Source organism: Lissotriton helveticus, chromosome 1_1, assembly GCF_964261635.1.
Source record: "Lissotriton helveticus chromosome 1_1, aLisHel1.1, whole genome shotgun sequence".
NCBI lineage: Eukaryota > Metazoa > Chordata > Amphibia > Caudata > Salamandridae > Lissotriton > Lissotriton helveticus.
The window spans coordinates 1,980,368,283-1,980,387,154 of record NC_136057.1 but is presented as its reverse complement, the minus strand read 5'-3'; the positions used below and the strand labels follow the sequence as shown (position 1 = coordinate 1,980,387,154).

At 43.0% G+C, this 18,872-nt stretch overlaps 1 protein-coding gene across 2 annotated transcripts in view; it reads left to right on the top strand.

The window, feature by feature from the left end:
• The window catches only part of DPYD (dihydropyrimidine dehydrogenase), a 3,662,673-nt gene that overhangs the window by 2,383,985 nt on the left and 1,259,816 nt on the right, over positions 1–18,872 (top strand). The gene's annotated exons all lie outside the window — the stretch shown is intronic.

The following is an 18,872-nucleotide window of genomic DNA, read 5'->3' as shown; positions in this document are numbered from 1 at the left end:
GTGATGCGCCTGTAACAAGCATTGGCAGGTAACACAATGGACATGGGAAATTTCAGCCAATAAATGAATGGGGCACAGTAGATATCTGATTGTTATTTTTGTTCTTTCACGCTGTCAAATAGTTCTATCGTATTTCTGCTGCGTTATTATGTAAAGATTATACTGTTGCAATTCATGGGCGAGAAAAAATATTGAGTGACGTCAAGTAAACAACGAGAGCAACCGCGAACTGATAAACATTCCCTGTATTCACAGTTACCCATTTTCACAATTATGTCCTGTATGGCACCTTATAGGGTGTCACATAAAAAAATAGGTTTGTTCTATTTCCCAATCTATTGATATGCATATTACAGACCTTAAAGGTTGGCAGGTGGGTTGTTTGTTCATGCTGGGAGATGAATTGTTCAGTTTATGTTCATATATGTTGCTAATACTGCAATCTGTTATTATTTCGTTGAATACGAACCTAAGAAGAAATGTGCAGTTGATAGTGAATTTTAAACTGCTTTCTACTCAGTGTGCTATAATACACATTTCGCATCTCATTCGACTCACCATCTTTATGAGAAATACCTACCAGGTGGTCATCTGTTTTTCACCTATTCACGCTCTGTCACTACTTCCTCAAATGTCAAATTCAAAGTTTAATTAAATGTTTAAATGCATTTATTCAGACAAGCATTCATGAGCTGGCATACATCATATGCACGCACTGGAACCTTCATGACCACCCATATGTCACAAGTACATATACATAGTCAAAGTTCCATTAATTCAAGTTATAGAGCAATTTACATTTCAAGATGGATTCTAACTTGAAAAGGTGCATGTCTTGATTGGTGTGTTAATTAACATCATGTCCCTGCTGGGACTTCTTCCAAAATGTTTTCTAACACGTCTGAGCCGTGAACACCCTAATCTCTTTAACTTCACAGACTCAACGTGCCCTTTCTTACTGCAAGCGTGTATCATCCCCAAGACACTTCATCACCAGATATTGTTTAACTTTAACATGTACCTTGAAATGAAAGCTGGTCTTCGGATATTGACTCCAAAACATCACACAAAACGTAAAAGAGGACACCATTGGCCATAGCTTAAGTATCTTATGTTCATTTTCCATTTTAGTATAAAAATAGATAATAGGGTTGTGAGTTACTTCCATTAACAGTTTCATTAGTTCAGGGTATTTAAGAAGCAACGTGGTTCTGTGCGTGATGAGGGACTTCAAGAAACCTTTGAGGCTGTGCTTCTCAAAAGACAGCAGATTCCAGCTAAACTCAAAAACACTGCCTGAAATAAATGAAAAGTCTAAATTGAAGGGCGCTGGCCCAGCCCTCACTCTGTGATGATAATAAATACTTTGTTAATCCCTGTGGATCTGCACAAATTGTTTATTGTATACTGTTTTTCAAGTGCATGGATTATAGGTACAGGCATAGAAGATGATAAGATGACTTAGAGCCCAGTCTCTTTAAATTGGCCTGTAATGTGAGAGGGATCATGCCAGAGCAGACGATGATCTAAGAGAGCCATCGGAAGATGGAATTCTACTTTGATAATGAAATGGGGTTTGATTATTTTCACTACAGCATGGTGGTTTTCCTAGATAAAGTCAGTGGTCTCACTCAACATTAGCTCTACATGACATGGAATTTGACCTAATGTAAGTCATGAATGTGAATTTGTATTTACTAGCATACTGGCTCAAATGCTGTGTTGTTTGACCACAATTATTTATATAGATTTCATGTTCGCTGTCTCCCTACTTCACTTACCTGGTAAGATTTTGAATAATATAACAAATCTATGAAATATCCTTTCATTTTTTACCTTTCACAAGAAGGGTTCTTTGAACCAAATCACCTGTCCATACAGGTGTTTTAATTGTTTTCCTAATTAAAGCTCGGATTTTATTACTATTACCTTTGCCGAATGAAATTAATAGTATGATTTTTTAGTGAATGCAGATGATTTTTTTTACGTAGACATCTGTCTTAACAACTTAATTGTAAGGTATTTCTAATATATTTTTATGGACCTGAATTATTCAGAATGTAACTTATATATTTTATACCAGTTTGTTAAACTGATCTAAGGAGACAAGCAGCTAAGGGGTATAAAACGTTTGGCACATTATGCAGCTAAACAAATATGCAGACGTTTCCATATACTTATGCAGTTTTAAAACGTGCTGCTCTGTATATGAACAAAAAACAAGTAAAATATTGGTCGGTATAAGGTATTCTTTGTTTCTATGGAATGTTTAGTACTTTCAAACTATGCTGTAGGTCTGTGCTTGTTTTCGAATTGGAAAGTTAAATACAGCTCTGACGTCCTAAGTGGCTGATTCTCGCTTTCAAAACCCTAAAAAATAAACAAATATGCAGTGACTGAATTGTAATCCGTCCGTGCGAACCAGTGCATAGGTGTACGAAAGTAACGAGGTGGAGATCCTGTACATGTTGAGATGGACTTTCGGTGATTTTATTAACTTCGAAGTGGAGAAACCTTCTGGGCAGAAACTAAAGTTACTTCTCAAAACTAAACCTTAACTCTTTTGCAGTCTGCCTAGAGCAGGAGTTTCTTTAGCTTTTTCTACAAAGCATTAATGGTAGATAATATTTAGAGATAATACAAAGGTAAAAATAGAAATAAAAAAATGCATTAAAAGTATTAATATTAGTTTAATCAAACATAAAATGAATAACGTTTTTTTCTATTTCCCAGGTAAGCACGGGGGAAATTAATCAAAATTACCAGAAATAAAATTAATTAAAAGAACGTTATCGTCTGCAACCTTACCCGCGTGGCAGTTTCAGAAATAACTAACATTTCATGGGAAGGGTACGCCTTATCAAACATATGCAGATGAGCACCAGCTCATACTAATTAAGGGTCCCTGTCTGTCCAAATGTTATGAAATCCAGTTAGCACGCCTATTACCCTAATTGTTTTATACAGGTTTTTTCTTAATTAAAATATGTAAATTGACCTTAATTGCAATATACTAATGGGGGTTCATGTTGTCACACTGAATAGATCTGAGAGTGACGGGATTGCTGGGATAGAGACAAACATGGGAAGGACTCAGCATCCAGAACTAAATAACCTAAATAGGAAATTATTTTCAAGTCAACTTTGTCATCCTTTCAGTTTCCCAATTTTTGTTGTTGTTTTTAACGATAGTAGTTAGGAAGTAATCTTTATTAGGGTAATACCCAGATCAGAATGCCTTCGTTGTACTAAATCAGTGAAATATTAAACAACCAATTTACTGCTAAACATGTGATTGTTATGTTTGTTTTGTGTATCTATGTGAAATTAGCCGTGCAGCTTCCGTAATTGACTAATATAAATGATTGATCTAGAAATGTGTTAAGGCATGGGAAAAGTGGGTATTTCGTCAGGGTCCACCTTCCACGGATCTCCTGGAAAAGTGAACTTTCTCTCTATTTCTTTATCGCAACCTTTAACATATAATTAATTCAATATTGTTGGTAACAAAAGTTTTGAAATAGCAGCAAATAGATAAAAATGTTCAAGGGTGTTCCAGTAAGTGGCGCTCAACGTATTTTCTGCCTGGGGCCCCATAAAATCCTTAAAATTACAATGGATTGAGCTAAAAATAGCTTCACTAACTCCGTATGCATGGTGGCAAAAATCTGGCGATTTATCGCTTATAGCGTGCCAGCACAGAGTTTGTACACACTAGAAACAAATCAACCTTTGCAACCGCCATCACGGGTTTCCTCCTACATATTAAACAAAAATGCATTTTTTTCCAAATATTGCTTAACACCAATCTCTTGGTTCAGCTTTTTGCCATTGGATACCTCATTTATTGCTTTGCTGACTCATAAACTGTATCTTGTCAACACTATTAGCACTTAAGTTACCTCAGGCATTTTTCCAAGACTGGAATCTAATAAGTTGGTAGGTGGTGAGAAGTGACTTAATGCTTGCATCAAGTGTGTTTCTTACACACAGAATGTTTAACGTGCTTATACCTTTAATATTTTCTGTGAGGTAGCTTGAATGACACGTCAGCTTTCTTCTTATAAGTGTATTTCTGTCCATTTGTATGTCTCTGTGGTGACTCTCAGTATGAGAACCTTGGAAGTGCTCATGAACATTAGGAAAGATGCTGCATAATGTTCAGATTATTACAGTAAATAGTAATACCTGGCATAATGAAATCTATAGCTTAGGAGGACTCTTTATATTTAAGCAGTTGAATATTGCATTGACAAAATAAAAAATTAATGCATCTACAGAAGTGAGCTATGAAAACCTTACTAAATCTTACCTAATGTCAGTGTCAATATTTATCAGCAATCCAGATGTATTCTAGTTGAGAGAGGTAGTTGTTTTGAAATTTCTATTAATTTGAGAGGGGGTGACCCTTAGCAACTTAATAAACACAGTCTGGTTAAGTCAAAAGACAGTTCTGAGAGAATCTCAACACATTCACTGACAGCTAAGTCATAATATCAAGGCAATTACCAGAAACATGCGTTTCCCACACAAATATTTGAAAAATGGCAAACATTTGTTTGATCAAAAAACACCAAGAACATTAAAATAGGGTAACGGGAACAAGAAAGATGCATTTTAGATGCTTCAGCCTAAAACGCACACAGAAAACATAAAGCTCAATTTGAAAACTACAGCTCCTGGTAGACTGGGACACAAGTATAATTTCAGGCAGACCATGATGTAAAAGAGATTGGATACGTCAAGCAAATATTCCTTGTTAAAGTTTGGATTTAGTCACTGAAATGGAAGAAAAGATCTTCCAGCAAGCAAGCTCTAAGTTTGTGTCCATCAAGGGTCCCATGAAGTGGGGCACATCGCGGATAAACTCCCTCTGACTCATTGGGTTTGGCACAAAAAGACTGGAGCAAACAAAAGCTGGATTTCGTGCCTCACAAGGGTAATTTGCTGGTTGGACAGATTTCTTACCTTGCCTTGGTCGGAGGTCTTATCTTTTCAATTAGTCACTTTTTTGGAAGTCAAGATCCTTCATTAGGGAAAAGGTGGAAGCTGTGCCTTGGCAGAGCTCCACAAAGTCAGATTCATTTACTTCATCCAGCAGAACCTTTTTTCAGCACCGCAAAAAGACCAGAGGAGAACAAACCAGCTTTTCTTCCCCACCTAAGATGCAACTACCCTAGGCAAGCCTCAGTATGTCTCTGTCCACTGGAGGTGGAAAAAACTGGCAAAGTCCCACTTTTCTCCAACTGTTGGGAAAGTTATTTCTGATTAGTCCTGCAGTCCCCAGCACTTCAGGTACCAGATCTCTCTCCAACCAGGCGTCCTGTAGTATTCAGATATACAATCTTAGAGTTAAGTAGTCTTTTTGACCATTGTGAGCATGAAGAAGGCAAGCAGGAAGCCAACCACTTGCCCTTTGGAAAGTAGTTTCAGTCTTTTTATACAAGCAGAATCAGCAACTATTGAGTTCTTTAGTGAATCTTTTTTTTCCAACAGGAGTTAGGCAACAAGAGCCTTCTTCCAGCGGCCCTTTTTCAGGTGGAGTCTTCACAGGTACAGGAATGTTCTGTGAAAATTGTGATTGAGTTTCCAGATTGATTCTGTTTACTAGCCATTAATTGCATACGTCCTGCAACCCAATCCAATCTGTTTTTGTCACAGTCCTCCATCTATGTGTAGGTGCTATAACTACTAAATGCAGCTAACATGTGACCTTTCACTCCCATTTCATTGTTGCCTTTTCTGCACCATTTATTATGGTCTTAAAGGAAAGTTAAATCAACCAATTGGTAAAACCCAGTTTTGCCAATATAATTTTAGGGTCTGAATGCACACACTGGCAAAAATAGGGTTTTGGAAAAGGACGAAAAGCTGGGGTGACCATTCAGAAAAGATGACTTTGCCACAGTAGTGCTTTTTTGAAAACAAAAAAAGATAACATTTAATCTGGCATATTTTCTTGTTGGAGGTTGTGGTAAACATTTTAAAACAAATTGGAAGCCATTGGTAAAGAAAGACCTAAAGTTTAACAACTCAGGAGTCTGACCCCAGACTCCTGAGGCTAGGCAGGGAGCTTTAACTCGGTTGTTGCTCATTTAGGTATGTTTTAATTATTTTAACATTTGCACCGCATTGATCAGGTTTTTAAAATGTACCAGTTTTTTCACTGTTGTTGATCGCGGGGAGGCACAGAGCTTCTATTGGGTGGTGGGCGAGGTTAAAGGCTGTAGCCCACCCGAGGCGGCAGGAGCGAGTCCGCCATCTTGAGGGGAGTGAAGGTCAGTGGGACAGTTGTTGTTGCCTGGATTGTTCAAATGCAGGCACGGCTGCGACCGCGCGCAGTGGGCGCGCCAAAGGCAAGCCCGTCTGCGCCAGACCGTCGCCAGTCGCCAGAATCCCAGCGCATTTTTCGGCGGATTCTATCAGGAATTCGCGTGAGGAGCACCTGGCCTTGGAAATCAATTGCCCTTCTTTACCTTGGGCCCCGCTGGATAGCTCCTTTAATTGTAAACTCTGTGCATTTAAGCTGCCACCAGAGGAGCGGGTCTTATGTCCATCAGACCATACGGAGTATAAGTTCCTCAGTTTGATCTGTCGCTCACTTGCGAAACATCATGCCGAGGTGTTTGATCTTTTAGCCGATGAGTTTCCGGATGCTCTATTCTTAACGGAGACGTGGCTCACTCAAGACTTGGTTGGCTCTTCCTCAAGGCTATGTGCTGAAGACCGTTAATAGAGGGGGGTAGAAGGGGCAGTATCTCAGTGATTGTTAAGGATGTCCCTACTTGCAGTTTGTGTAAGGAGAACATAGTGGACTGTGAAAGTGCTCTCTTTAAAATAATTTTGAACCACAATTTTACTGTGTCTGGCCTACTTATTTACAGGCCCCCTTGTCCCTCGAGCATGTTCAGGGAAGATCTACTGAGCAAAGTTGGATTATTCTCAAGTAAGGCTGCGAATTTTACTATTCTAGGGGACCTCAATCTCCATCTTGAGAATTGTGGGAAGGCCGAGATTTCCAGCTTTCTGGCGGACCTAGAGGCCTATCAGCTGGCACAGTGTGTTCTCGATTGTAGGCATGTGGCAGGCCATCTATTGGACGCAGGCTTGGACAGGCTTAGACAGACCACTTCTTGGTCTCGTTCTCGCTACAGCTGCAGGGAAAATCTGACTTGATCTGCCACGCCCCAGTTTTGAATGCCCTTGAAATAAGTTATATTAGGGTCTTTTTTCTGCCTGCCTGTCTAGTCATAGGCCTCAGCTACTGCCAGACGTGGAGGAGGCAAACTCGTGTTTTCAAGAGTGGCTGACGCTGTAATGATTATCAGGCAGGTTCCGCAGGAGCGCCAAGGATCCGAAGAATATTCCACAGCCTTCCCCTACGGCCTTCCGACTCTATCAAGCACTAGAGTACCGAGAGGCTCGCCAGGGGAAAACAGGGAGACAAAACAAGGAAAGACGGGGAAAGAATATAATCTTGGTCGTAGACTTCTGTGTGAATGGACATGCACCCGGTCAGGACCTCTGGTGGATGTAGGAGCTGAAACAAAATACAAATTTCTAACCCCTATTAACATACACAAAAGACTGCCACCTTACTTAGTAAATGAGTGTTACATACCAATGTAAGTTAAACTTTGCTGGGATATAAATGTGTAGTGGTTGCAGGGTTCAGGTTGGTCTAAGGTGAGAGAACAAACAAAAAACACAATAGTAATTACTCTATGTGGACTGTGAGCTTGTATAACACTGTTCAGAATTGTAGAATTGTTACTTGATGACCTGTAGAAGACTCTTAAATAAACATCTATATCGCAGTGGATTACACCAGAATCAGAAGATAACATCCCTGTATAACCGAATGTCTAAGATACAAAACAAACATCTATTAGTTCAAGTATGGTTATATAGTGATAACATGAATGTAGCGCACAGCGCTGTTACCGTGATTCTGGGTGATGTGGAAGACTTCTGTGCCCTTCAAGAGTCCACGCAAGTGCCCCCCACACACGCTGTAGGGATGGCCAGGAACACAGGAAGTGATGGAAGATGATTACGGCCAAAAAGGAAACTAATGGAAAGTAAGGAAACCACCGGATGGCGGAGACTAAGCCCGGCCGCCGGGTGGAGGGTAGGGTAGACAAAACTAAATACCTAAAGAATAATCCTGCTGAGCGGCGGGGAACAAGCCCGGCCGCCTTGCGAAGCAGGTATGGGATTAGGCGGACAGCGAGAAGTGTAGCCCGGCCAGACGGTGGAGTATAGACCCGGCCGTCGGGCGGAGCCAGCAAGAACCGGGGAAACTCTAACCAGCGGCCCGGCCGGACGGCGGAGCAAAACCCGGCCGTCGGGCGGAGCCAGCAAGAACCAGGGAAACTCTGACCCACTGCCCGGCCGGACGGCGGAGCAAAACCCTGCCGTCGGGCGGAGCAGAATAGAATAAACAAAGTTCTTTGCAAGTTCCAGAACTTGGAACAACAGGGGGAGCAAGGAAAAAGCTACAGGGCAGTAGAACGGCAAGGAGCCCTTCTCAACAAATATCAACCGGAAATCAGGCAACAGGAAACAAGACAGGACTGCAGCAACGGGAGCTTGACGCAAGGACGTAAAGCGTCGCTCCAAGGGCTCTGACTGCTTATGTAGGGGTTTCTCTTAAAGGGACCGCACGTTTGCGGAACTCGAGGCATGACAGCACACTCCCCCCACAACTCCCCTCTCCTGGTTTGGGTTTGTCAGGATGACCTTGGTGAAACAGACGAATCAGACGTGGTGCATAGATGTTTGCCTCAGGTTCCCATGTACGCTCTTCTGTTCCGTAACCCTTCCAGTGCACCAGATACTGTAAGCTTTTTCCTACTCTACGGGAATCCATAATTGCCTCTACTTCATATTCTTCTGACTCCTGGAGGTTCACAGGAGCTGGTCTTTGGGGCAGTTTGGTACCTGGTTCAACCGGTTTCAACAGCGAAACATGGAACACCGGGTGAATCCTGAAAGAGTGGGGAAGTTCCAGTTTCATGGCCACCGGATTAATCATCTTCACCACTTTATAAGGGCCAATGTATTTAGGGTTGAACTTGCGTGGACCCCCTAATGCTATATGTTTTGTGGAAAGCCATACTTTATCTCCTGGAGTGTAAATGGGTTCTAGCCTCCTGTGTAAGTTAGCCCCTTCTGTGTATCTCACTTTTGCCATCTCTAGACAGTCTAATGCGTTCTTGTGTACTTGTTGTCATTTCTCTAGTCTGTCAGTGGCAGCTGGATTTGATCCATCAGTAGGGACTCCTGAAGGCAATAACTTGGGGTGATACCCATAGGAACAAAAGAAAGGGGTTGTGTTGATAGAGGAATGCGGACTGTTGTTGTATGAAATCTCGGCTAACCATACCAACTCATCCCAATCTCTCAATGAATGTAATACTTGATTACGTATGTATTGTTCAAAACATTGATTGACCCTTTCTGTCTGTCCGTCCGTCTGTGGATGGTGACTTGAGGACAGTCTGACATCGATTTGGAGCATGGAACAGAAACTCTTCCAGAAACGTGATACAAATTGGGCACCCCTGTCAGAAACTAAGACAGAAGGGACCCCATGGAGTCTGGTTATTTGTTGTAAGAATATGGAAGCCAAGTCTGCTGCTGTAGGTAACCCTTGTAGGGGTACGAAATGGGCCATCTTCGTGAACAAATCTACCACTACCAGCAATGTGTTATTCTTCTTCTTAGTTAGTGGTAACTCCACTATGAAATCAAGAGACACCGTATGCCAAGGGCTAGGAGGAGAAGCTAACGGCATAAGTAGGCCCACTGGATTAAGGTGAGAAGCCTTAGTTTGAGCACAAACGTGACATGTCTTGACATAGGTCTCTATATCCTTAAGCATACCAGGCCACCAAAATCTCTCTTTCAAGGCCCTGGTGGTCTTCTTTATTCCTGGGTGTCCTGCCACTGGATGTGAATGATACCACTTCATAACCTGTTGTTGTAAGTCTGTAGTGGGTAGGACCACTCCCCCCTGTACCCAGGCTAATCCCTCCTTTGAGATCACGTCTTGGGAACCCACCAACGTTGTCATGTCCACTGCAGCCTGACTACTCCGAACTTGTGATATGAAATCTTCTTCTTTTGACATCCCTCCTACAATACAAGTTCTAGGGATGATGTATGGTTGTTCAACTACATCCGTAGATTCAAACCCTAATCTTGACAGTGCATCAGCCTTGCCGTTCTTTCTCCCTGGTCTGTAGCGAACGGTAAAGTCATATTCGCTGAAGAATTGTGACCAACGTAATTGTCTCATTGAAAGAGCCTTTGCTGAGTTGATGTATTGTAGGTTGCGGTGGTCCGTATATACCACAGCGGGATACCTGGCACCCAGTAAATACTGCCTCCATTCTTTGAATGCTCTCTTAATGGCCAGTAGTTCCTTGGTTCCCACTGCATAGTTGTATTCAGCAGGGGTAAATTTATGGGAGAAATAGGCTACTGGATGACACTCGCCTGACTCCGTGTCTATTTGGGACAGTACACCACCTACTGCCACCTGCGAAGCAGCTACCTCCACCACGAAGGGAAAGGCCGGGTCCGGATGCCTCAAAACAGGAGCGCTGGTGAAGGCCGTCTTCAGCAGGCGAAAAGAGTTGGCCGCTGCTAGGGACCATACGAAAGGAACTCCTTTCCTCAACAATGCGGTGATAGGCGCCACAAGCGTAGAAAATCCTTGTATGAATCTTCTATAAAAATCGGCCAATCCCCAAAAACTTTGGATCTCTTTTACTGTACGAGGCTCTGGCCATGTCAAGACTGCTTCCACCTTAGCGGGATCCATGCTGAGACCCCAAGGAGACACTATATAACCCAAAAAGGGGACCTCCTGTGTGTGGAAGTTGCACTTTTCTAGCTTGCAATACAGATGGTTCTCTAGTAACCGTTCCAACACGTTGCGTACATGCTGCACATGTTCTACTATGGATGAAGAAAAAATCAGAAGATCGTCTATATATGCAATGACATATAGATCTAGCATTTCTTTCAGGACTTCGTTTATGAAGAATTGAAATACTGCAGGAGCATTGCAGAGCCCAAAGGGCATCACGAGATATTCGAATAGTCCGAATTTAGTACAAAACGCGGTTTTCCATTCATCTCCCTCCCTGACTCTCACAAGATGGTATGCGCCACGCAAGTCCAGCTTAGTAAAAAACTTGGCATTGCGGATCCGGTCAAGGAGGGAATTGATCAGAGGTAATGGATATCGTTTTTTTATCGTGACTGTATTTAACTTCCTGTAGTCAATACAGCACCAAAGACCTCCTTCTCTTTTAGGGATAAAAAATAGAGAAGAGGAAGCCGGGGAACGGGAAGGCCTAATAAAACCCTTAGCAAGCATGTCGTCCAAGTAATCACGTAAATATACGTTCTCCTTTTCAGTGAGAGCATACACTCTGCTACAGGGAATTCTTGCCCCTGGCTCTAGGTCGATGCGGCAATCATAGACCCTGTGTGGCGGGAGAATCTCTGCTTCTTTAGCATCAAAGACAGAGTGCAGATCTTGATAACACGTGGGTAGTTCAGTCTTGTTCTCGTCAATACTACTACACAAGGGTACCTTGTCATCTGAAGCTCCTGCTATTGGTGCCCCTGGTTTTGGTGGAAACGTTATTGTAGAGGTTTCCCAATTGATATTAGGGTTTTGGGCTCTGAGCCAGGGAATGCCTAAGAGTACCGGGAATTGAGGAGAACGAATAAGATCAAAACTTATGTCTTCGTGATGTTCAGGTTCTATAGTCATGTGTAAAACAGAGGTATGATATGTTACAGGGCCTGAAACAAGTGGGCTACCGTCTATGGTGGTAACATGACTGGCTATCTCTTTCAGAGTGCATGGTATCATGTTTTCTTTGGCCCACTCTTGATCCATGTAATTCCCTGACGCACCCGAATCAACCATTACTAACACATGTAAGCCATGTACTCCATAAGACAGAAAGGCCAACACATACATGTGATTTGTTGGGGTGCTCCTATAATCAGAGGAAGAGACTGTTAGTCCTAACCTACCTGGAATCCTTGTCTCACAGGATTCCAGGCTTCCTAGTTTCCCGAATACTTGGACTGTGCGGGTTTTACTGGGCATTCCTTTAAGAAGTGACCTGCCTTCCCACAATACAGACACAGTCTAAGTGTTCGTCTTCTTTGTCTTTCTTCTTGTGTGAGAGGCCCCCTTACTATGCCTATCTGCATGGGCTCACTCTCTTCATTGGGCTTCTCTACTGTGATTTTCTTTTCTCGTAAAGGCAGATATCGTGCTTCATGTTTACCCCTCTCTTTCCTTCTTTCTTGTTGTCTATGATCTATCTTTACCACTAAGTCAATGAGATCATTACATGATGTAGGCAGATCTACAATCTGTGATAGAGCGTCCTTCAAATCATCTCTTAGGCCCTTGTAAAACATTGTACCACGTTTCTCCTCTGGCCAGTGGGATTCAACTACAAGTCTACGAAAGGAAGTAATGTAGGATACAAGATCTTGATTGCCCTGTTTCAAAGTCAATAATTCCGTATCTGCCGAACGGGTGTATACATGTCTATCAAAGAGTTTACGGAACTCCCTCCTAAATGCGGGGTAACTATGTAGCAATGGATCATCTCTGTCAACTAACGGTATGGCCCAATCTGCAGCTGCCCCACTGAGGTAGGATATTACAAAAGCTACCTTAGCCTGTTCAGACGGAAAACATGCAGCTTTACAGGAAAAATGCAGCTGACACTGACTAAGGAAGGCGGCACATCGTGCCCCGTCTCCGGCATACCTTTCAGGGGGTGCTAAAGGTAGAGAAGGAGGTGTGGTTACCTGAACCACCGATGTGCCTCCCCCCGTAGCTCCAGCAGTCTGTTGTCGCTGCAATACATCTACTCTAGATATCAATGCTTGGGTCTCTACCTGCAGATTCCCCAACATACTAGCGACATCAGCCAGGGAGACCGATTCGAGATCCATGACGCTCGGGCAGAACAAACCACGTGGGCTTTACGTTCTGTAATGATTATCAGGCAGGTTCCACAGGAGCGCCAAGGATCCGAAGAATATTCCACAGCCTTCCCCTACGGCCTTCCGACTCTATCAAGCACTAGAGTACCGAGAGGCTCGCCAGGGGAAAACAGGGAGACAAAACAAGGAAAGACGGGGAAAGAATATAATCTTGGTCGTAGACTTCTGTGTGAATGGACATGCACCCGGTCAGGACCTCTGGTGGATGTAGGAGCTGAAACAAAATACAAATTTCTAACCCCTATTAACATACACAAAAGATTGCCACCTTACTTAGTAAATGAGTGTTACATACCAATGTAAGTTAAACTTTGCTGGGATATAAATGTGTAGTGGTTGCAGGGTTCAGGTTGGGCTAAGGTGAGAGAACAAACAAAAAACACAATAGTAATTACTCTATGTGGACTGTGAGCTTGTTTAACACGGTTCAGAATTGTAGAATTCTTACTTGATGACCTGTAGAAGACTCTTAAATAAACATCTATATCGCAGTGGATTACACCAGAATCAGAAGATAACATCCCTGTATAACCGAATGTCTAAGATACAAAACAAACATTTATTAGTTCAAGTATGGTTATATAGTGATAACATGAATGTAGCGCACAGCGCTGTTACCGTGATTCTGGGTGATGTGGAAGACTTCTGTGCCCTTCACGAGTCCACGCAAGTGCCCCCCACACACGCTGTAGGGATGGCCAGGAACACAGGAAGTGATGGAAGATGATTACGGCCAAAAAGGAAACTAATGGAAAGTAAGGAAACCACCGGATGGCGGAGACTAAGCCCGGCCGCCGGGTGGAGGGTAGGGTAGACAAAACTAAATACCTAAAGAATAATCCTGCTGAGCGGCGGGGAACAGGCCCGGCCGCCTTGCGAAGCAGGTATGGGATTAGGCGGACAGCGAGAAGTGTAGCCCGGCCAGACGGCGGAGTATAGACCCGGCCGTCGGGCGGAGCCAGCAAGAACCGGGGAAACTCTAACCAGCGGCCCGGCCGGACGGCGGTGCAAAACCCGGCCGTCGGGCGGAGCCAGCAAGAACCAGGGAAACTCTGACCCACTGCCCGGCCGGACGGCGGAGCAAAACCCGGCCGTCGGGCGGAGCAGAATAGAATAAACAAAGTTCTTTGCAAGTTCCAGAACTTGGAACAACAGGGGTAGCAAGGAAAAAGCCACAGGGCAGTAGAACGGCAAGGAGCCCTTCTCAACAAATATCAACCGGAAATCAGGCAACAGGAAACAAGACAGGACTGCAGCAACGGGAGCTTGACGCAAGGACGTAAAGCGTCGCTCCAAGGGCTCTGACTGCCTATGTAGGGGTTTCTCTTAAAGGGACCGCACGTTTGCGGAACTCGAGGCATGACAGACGCTTGGCTTGGACAGCTGCATCCCGGCTAAACTGGGAGGGAAGAGTCGAGGGCCATCCAATCCTTGGTTCAACGACTCACTAACCTTGGCTAAGAGGGGCTGCAAGCAGCTCAAGCGGGCAGCCGTTAAGCAGTATCCCAAGTGCATTTGGAGAGAGCACGAGCTGAGTACGTGGCCAACAAAATCTTGGCCAGCTCTAATCCCGCTAAGACAATCTTCTCCCTACTTAAGGGCACGAAGAGCGCGGGCGTAACTGGGGTTTCTCCTATCTCTTCAAACCCTCAGACTGGACCCCAAGGGTAATGCAGGTATACTGAGGGTGCCGAGCGTCGAGGGCGGTGTGCCAAATACGCTACTACCCCTCTCCTGTGACCCATGGTGTACCCCTGTTACACCACAAAAGTGCAGAAACACTAATGCAGGAAGCCTCCTAAACCAGGAGTTATTAGGAAGACAGTTTTCCTTCCTAATTTTTTTTGCACTTTTTTCACCTTTCCCTTTTCACTTTCACGTCCCTAGGTAAGGGTGGGCCTTAGTGTGCCCATACCGCCAGGGTTTAGTATACTTATAGAGTCCTGATGAATGCCTGGTAACTTTACACCGTTTCAGAGGCAGAAACATGTTGACTGACAATTAAGGAAATAACCACACAATTAACTGTGGACTGCTTTCCTACACTCTATTTTAATAATATGTCCTAAATGATCACATAATAAATCATTTTTTGAAACACTAAAGACATTTTTAACCCTCTCACCACTAATTGTTTATTTGTCACTGCACGCCTTGAACTCACAAATCCTGCTCCGTAGTAGATCTGGCGTCGAAGCACACTAAAGAGGCACTCGGCCTCTTTAGTGGGGCCCGATGATGAAGCATGTCATCACCAGGTGGTGAGTGAGGGCTTTCTAATAAACCTGAGTAAGGCCGTCTCCCCCTTCTCGTTGCTCCTTCGTGTGGTCTCTTGGATACCATAAGACACTCTTTTTTTGCTTACTGAATATAACCGGGGAATAAGAGTGTTGCATAATACTCCCTACCTCTCTTTTTGTTGATTTTTATTTTTTATAGTCACAAAATCTCTGATGTTGTAATATAACATTTTGGTGATGTGAGTTGAGAATTTATAAACCCATTTAATGCAGACTGATGCATGACATTTATTCAAACATTCATGTAACCATAAAAATACAATGCTTCATTATGTAATGGGTGAACTGTTTCTCACTTAGTATTTCAAATAGGATTAGTTTTAGTTCATACACCAGCTGAAACACTTTCCAAACATAGGTTGCCCATTGAATTGCATTTGTGTAATTCTGAATTGATATTCTTTTTGATAACTCTAAAGTGTACAAATATCAGCACTATGCTTTCAGGAAAATCTAAAAATCCAATATTATAAGTGTGAAAAGTGCAATATACTTGGCTTGGAGATCTCATGTTAGCTCCACATTGTGAACCGTCACTCTAGAGCAATGGTCTTCAAACTTATTAATGCCATGACTCCCAAGTGAAAAATTAATCATTGTAGGCCCCACTCAAGATTTTTTTATAATTCAAATACATTTGCCATGGTTAAATAAGTCTAGACTTATTTAAACATTGCAGTTTAGTTCTGTTAACACTATAAAAATGCAATCAAATACATGATTGCCAAATATACTATTCTGGTCAGGCAGGTCCTACTAAAGCATACAGGAATCTACGGTGTGATTATTAAAAGTGGGGGTTTTGAAGATTATTTGGAATCCCTTCCCTTTTGACACATACCCCCAGCTAGGATATTAATGACAAAAAATGTAGTGATGGCTTAGGTCATTTTTTTCAGGTTAAAAGAAAGCACTGTTATCAGCATAATGCTTATTTTGGCCAGAGTCTGGCACCCTCCACCCTCACCCCCCCGGAAAACGTGAGGGCCCCCAGTTTGAAGACCACTGCTCTAGAGTCATTTAGAACTAAAGATGTAGAACCTGGGAACCAACAGAATCTAGATCATAGGTCACTTTTCACTTGGACGATTGCCATGTTAACTGAAATACATCAGAGTAGGGAGCAGGGCCGGACTGACTACCGGGCGTTTTTTAATGCTGCTGAGTTGGGGGCTGATTTCACTGTGGTGGGGGCTGGTTTTGTTGATGGAGACCTGCATGTGCTTTGAAATAAACAAAGCAAAACAAATTTCTTTCAGCACACGCAGGTCCCCATCAAGGAAATCAGCCCCCAGCTCAGCGGGATTCCAAAACGTTCGGTAGCTAGTTCGACCCTGGTAGGGAGAAAGTGCAGAGACCCCAACCTGCAACTGAAGCTTGAGACCTCAAATGAAGCATCCACCATCATAATTGTTCTTGTTTCTTAAGTACGCAGGTGGTCATGTCATCAGCTAATTGATGGCCAAAGAGCAAACCAAGCACCATCCATTTTTTGGCTTTGCTATTCAATAGATAGCTTCAAATATGTTGACTTATCATTAGAAAAATAGGATGATGTGTGTTATCTAGACAAATTTACACAATTTCCGATTCTATGAAAAGACGGGCCTCAAATTCTATAGGAGAAAGATTTTGCCTGGAATATTCTAAGTCACTGGTATTTGGGGTAAATAGGCATTGCCACTCCTTTATGAATTCCAATGTAATTTGACAGAGTGTCAGCTTGAACAGGGAGAATGAGGCAAATCCTAGTAGTGTAGATGGATGGTGAGTTGCTATCATATCTAGAACCTTACACATGCATGCACACATTGCACACATGCACACATCTTAGACTCACACATCCCAAAGTATACACACAAGTACTCTTCCTCTGTTTTTTTTTCCATATCTAGAATACAATTTTTAGGAACCAGGGGCCGTATGTAGGTAATCACTATTTACCGATTTTTAAATACCGAATTTTACCGAATCAGTATTTGAAAATCGGTAAATAGTATGTAGGTAATAATTCAGTAAATTTTACCGAATAGGTAATATTCTGTATTACCGAATCGGTATTTACCAATTCGGAAATTCCCATTCATTTCTATGGGCCTGGAGGCCCATAGGAATGAATGGGAAGCCATTTACTATTACCGATTCGGTAAATACCGAATCGGTAATAGGGGGAACATATCCAAGGGGGGCAGGGTGTCACATTGACACCCTGTTTCACCCCTGAATCATGCATGTGTGCACATGTGGCACACATACATGCCCTAGGGGCATGTATGTCTGCCACATGGCACTGACAAAAAAGCAAAAAAATGCTTTTTTAAAGGTATTCGGTATTTACCACCAACTTATAGTTGGTGGTAAATAACGAATCCTGAATGCAAAAATGCACTCACTTGAGTGCCTCCTACATAGGTTTCAGGATTCAGTAATTTACTGATTCGGTATTTTAAGAATTCGGTAAATTACCGAATCCTTAAATTACTGATTCGGTAAATTACTGAATCTTTGAAACCTGCCTCCTACATGTCAAATCCCTAAATACCAGTCGGTAACAGTGAAATTTACCGAATTTCACCGTTACCGACCAGTATTGCCTCACCTACATATGGCCCCTGATGTTAATGAATTTAAAACAAAAAATTTGATGTTGAAAATTGAGCAGATCTGGGCTGGCTTATTTGGAAGAAAACTAGTGAGTTTCCTAATACTTAAGGGTGAATATCAGAGCAGATCAAACCTGTTGCTCTAATGTTTGCTTTATTCATTATTAAAAAATATTGGATCATTCATGAAATTTTTATCACTATTGTCTTGCACAGGTTTCAGATCATCTGCAGATACAATGATGTTTAACATTTAGAGCCTGCTTTTGATGTCGGGTGGAATTATTTCGCCCAACACCAACTCAGTCCTGGGATCGAACGACACCCGGTCGGCAGTCCTACCGCCTCCCGGTCGGCAGTCCTACCGCCTCATTGGGATGCGACCAAACCATTTTCAGTCACATTCCTCTATTTCACTATGAGAACATGCCTCACGGCCGTAAGCCAGCCATAATGCATGCTCCCATAGTGAAATGGGAGGTGGGGTTCATACCTGCACCCATGGCAGGCACCAACAGGGGGACACCCTCGGCTTCCAACCAGAGCCCATGCACCAAAGGGTGCCCTGCTGGGGGCCCCAAACATGCTTTTAGACATGGTGTCCGTGTCGGACAGGCCGCCATGCAAACCATGTTGAAACATTGCATTGTAATCTCAAGGGCGGAAAGGTCTGCCTTTGAGATTACTAGCTGGCGTACAACTGGCGGACAGGCTCTCAAAGCCCATAGGAAGCCAGCCATAATGACCAGCCTCTTTCCTTTCTGATCACCTCCATCATAAGGAAGCGGTCAGAAAGGAAACCGAGTGGCCTACTACGTTGCAGCCCTGAAGGTTCTGACCGCAAGGTAAGAAGTTTTACTTATTTATTTATTTTACCTAATCCGTCATTTGTCACTTCCACCCCGCACGCCTA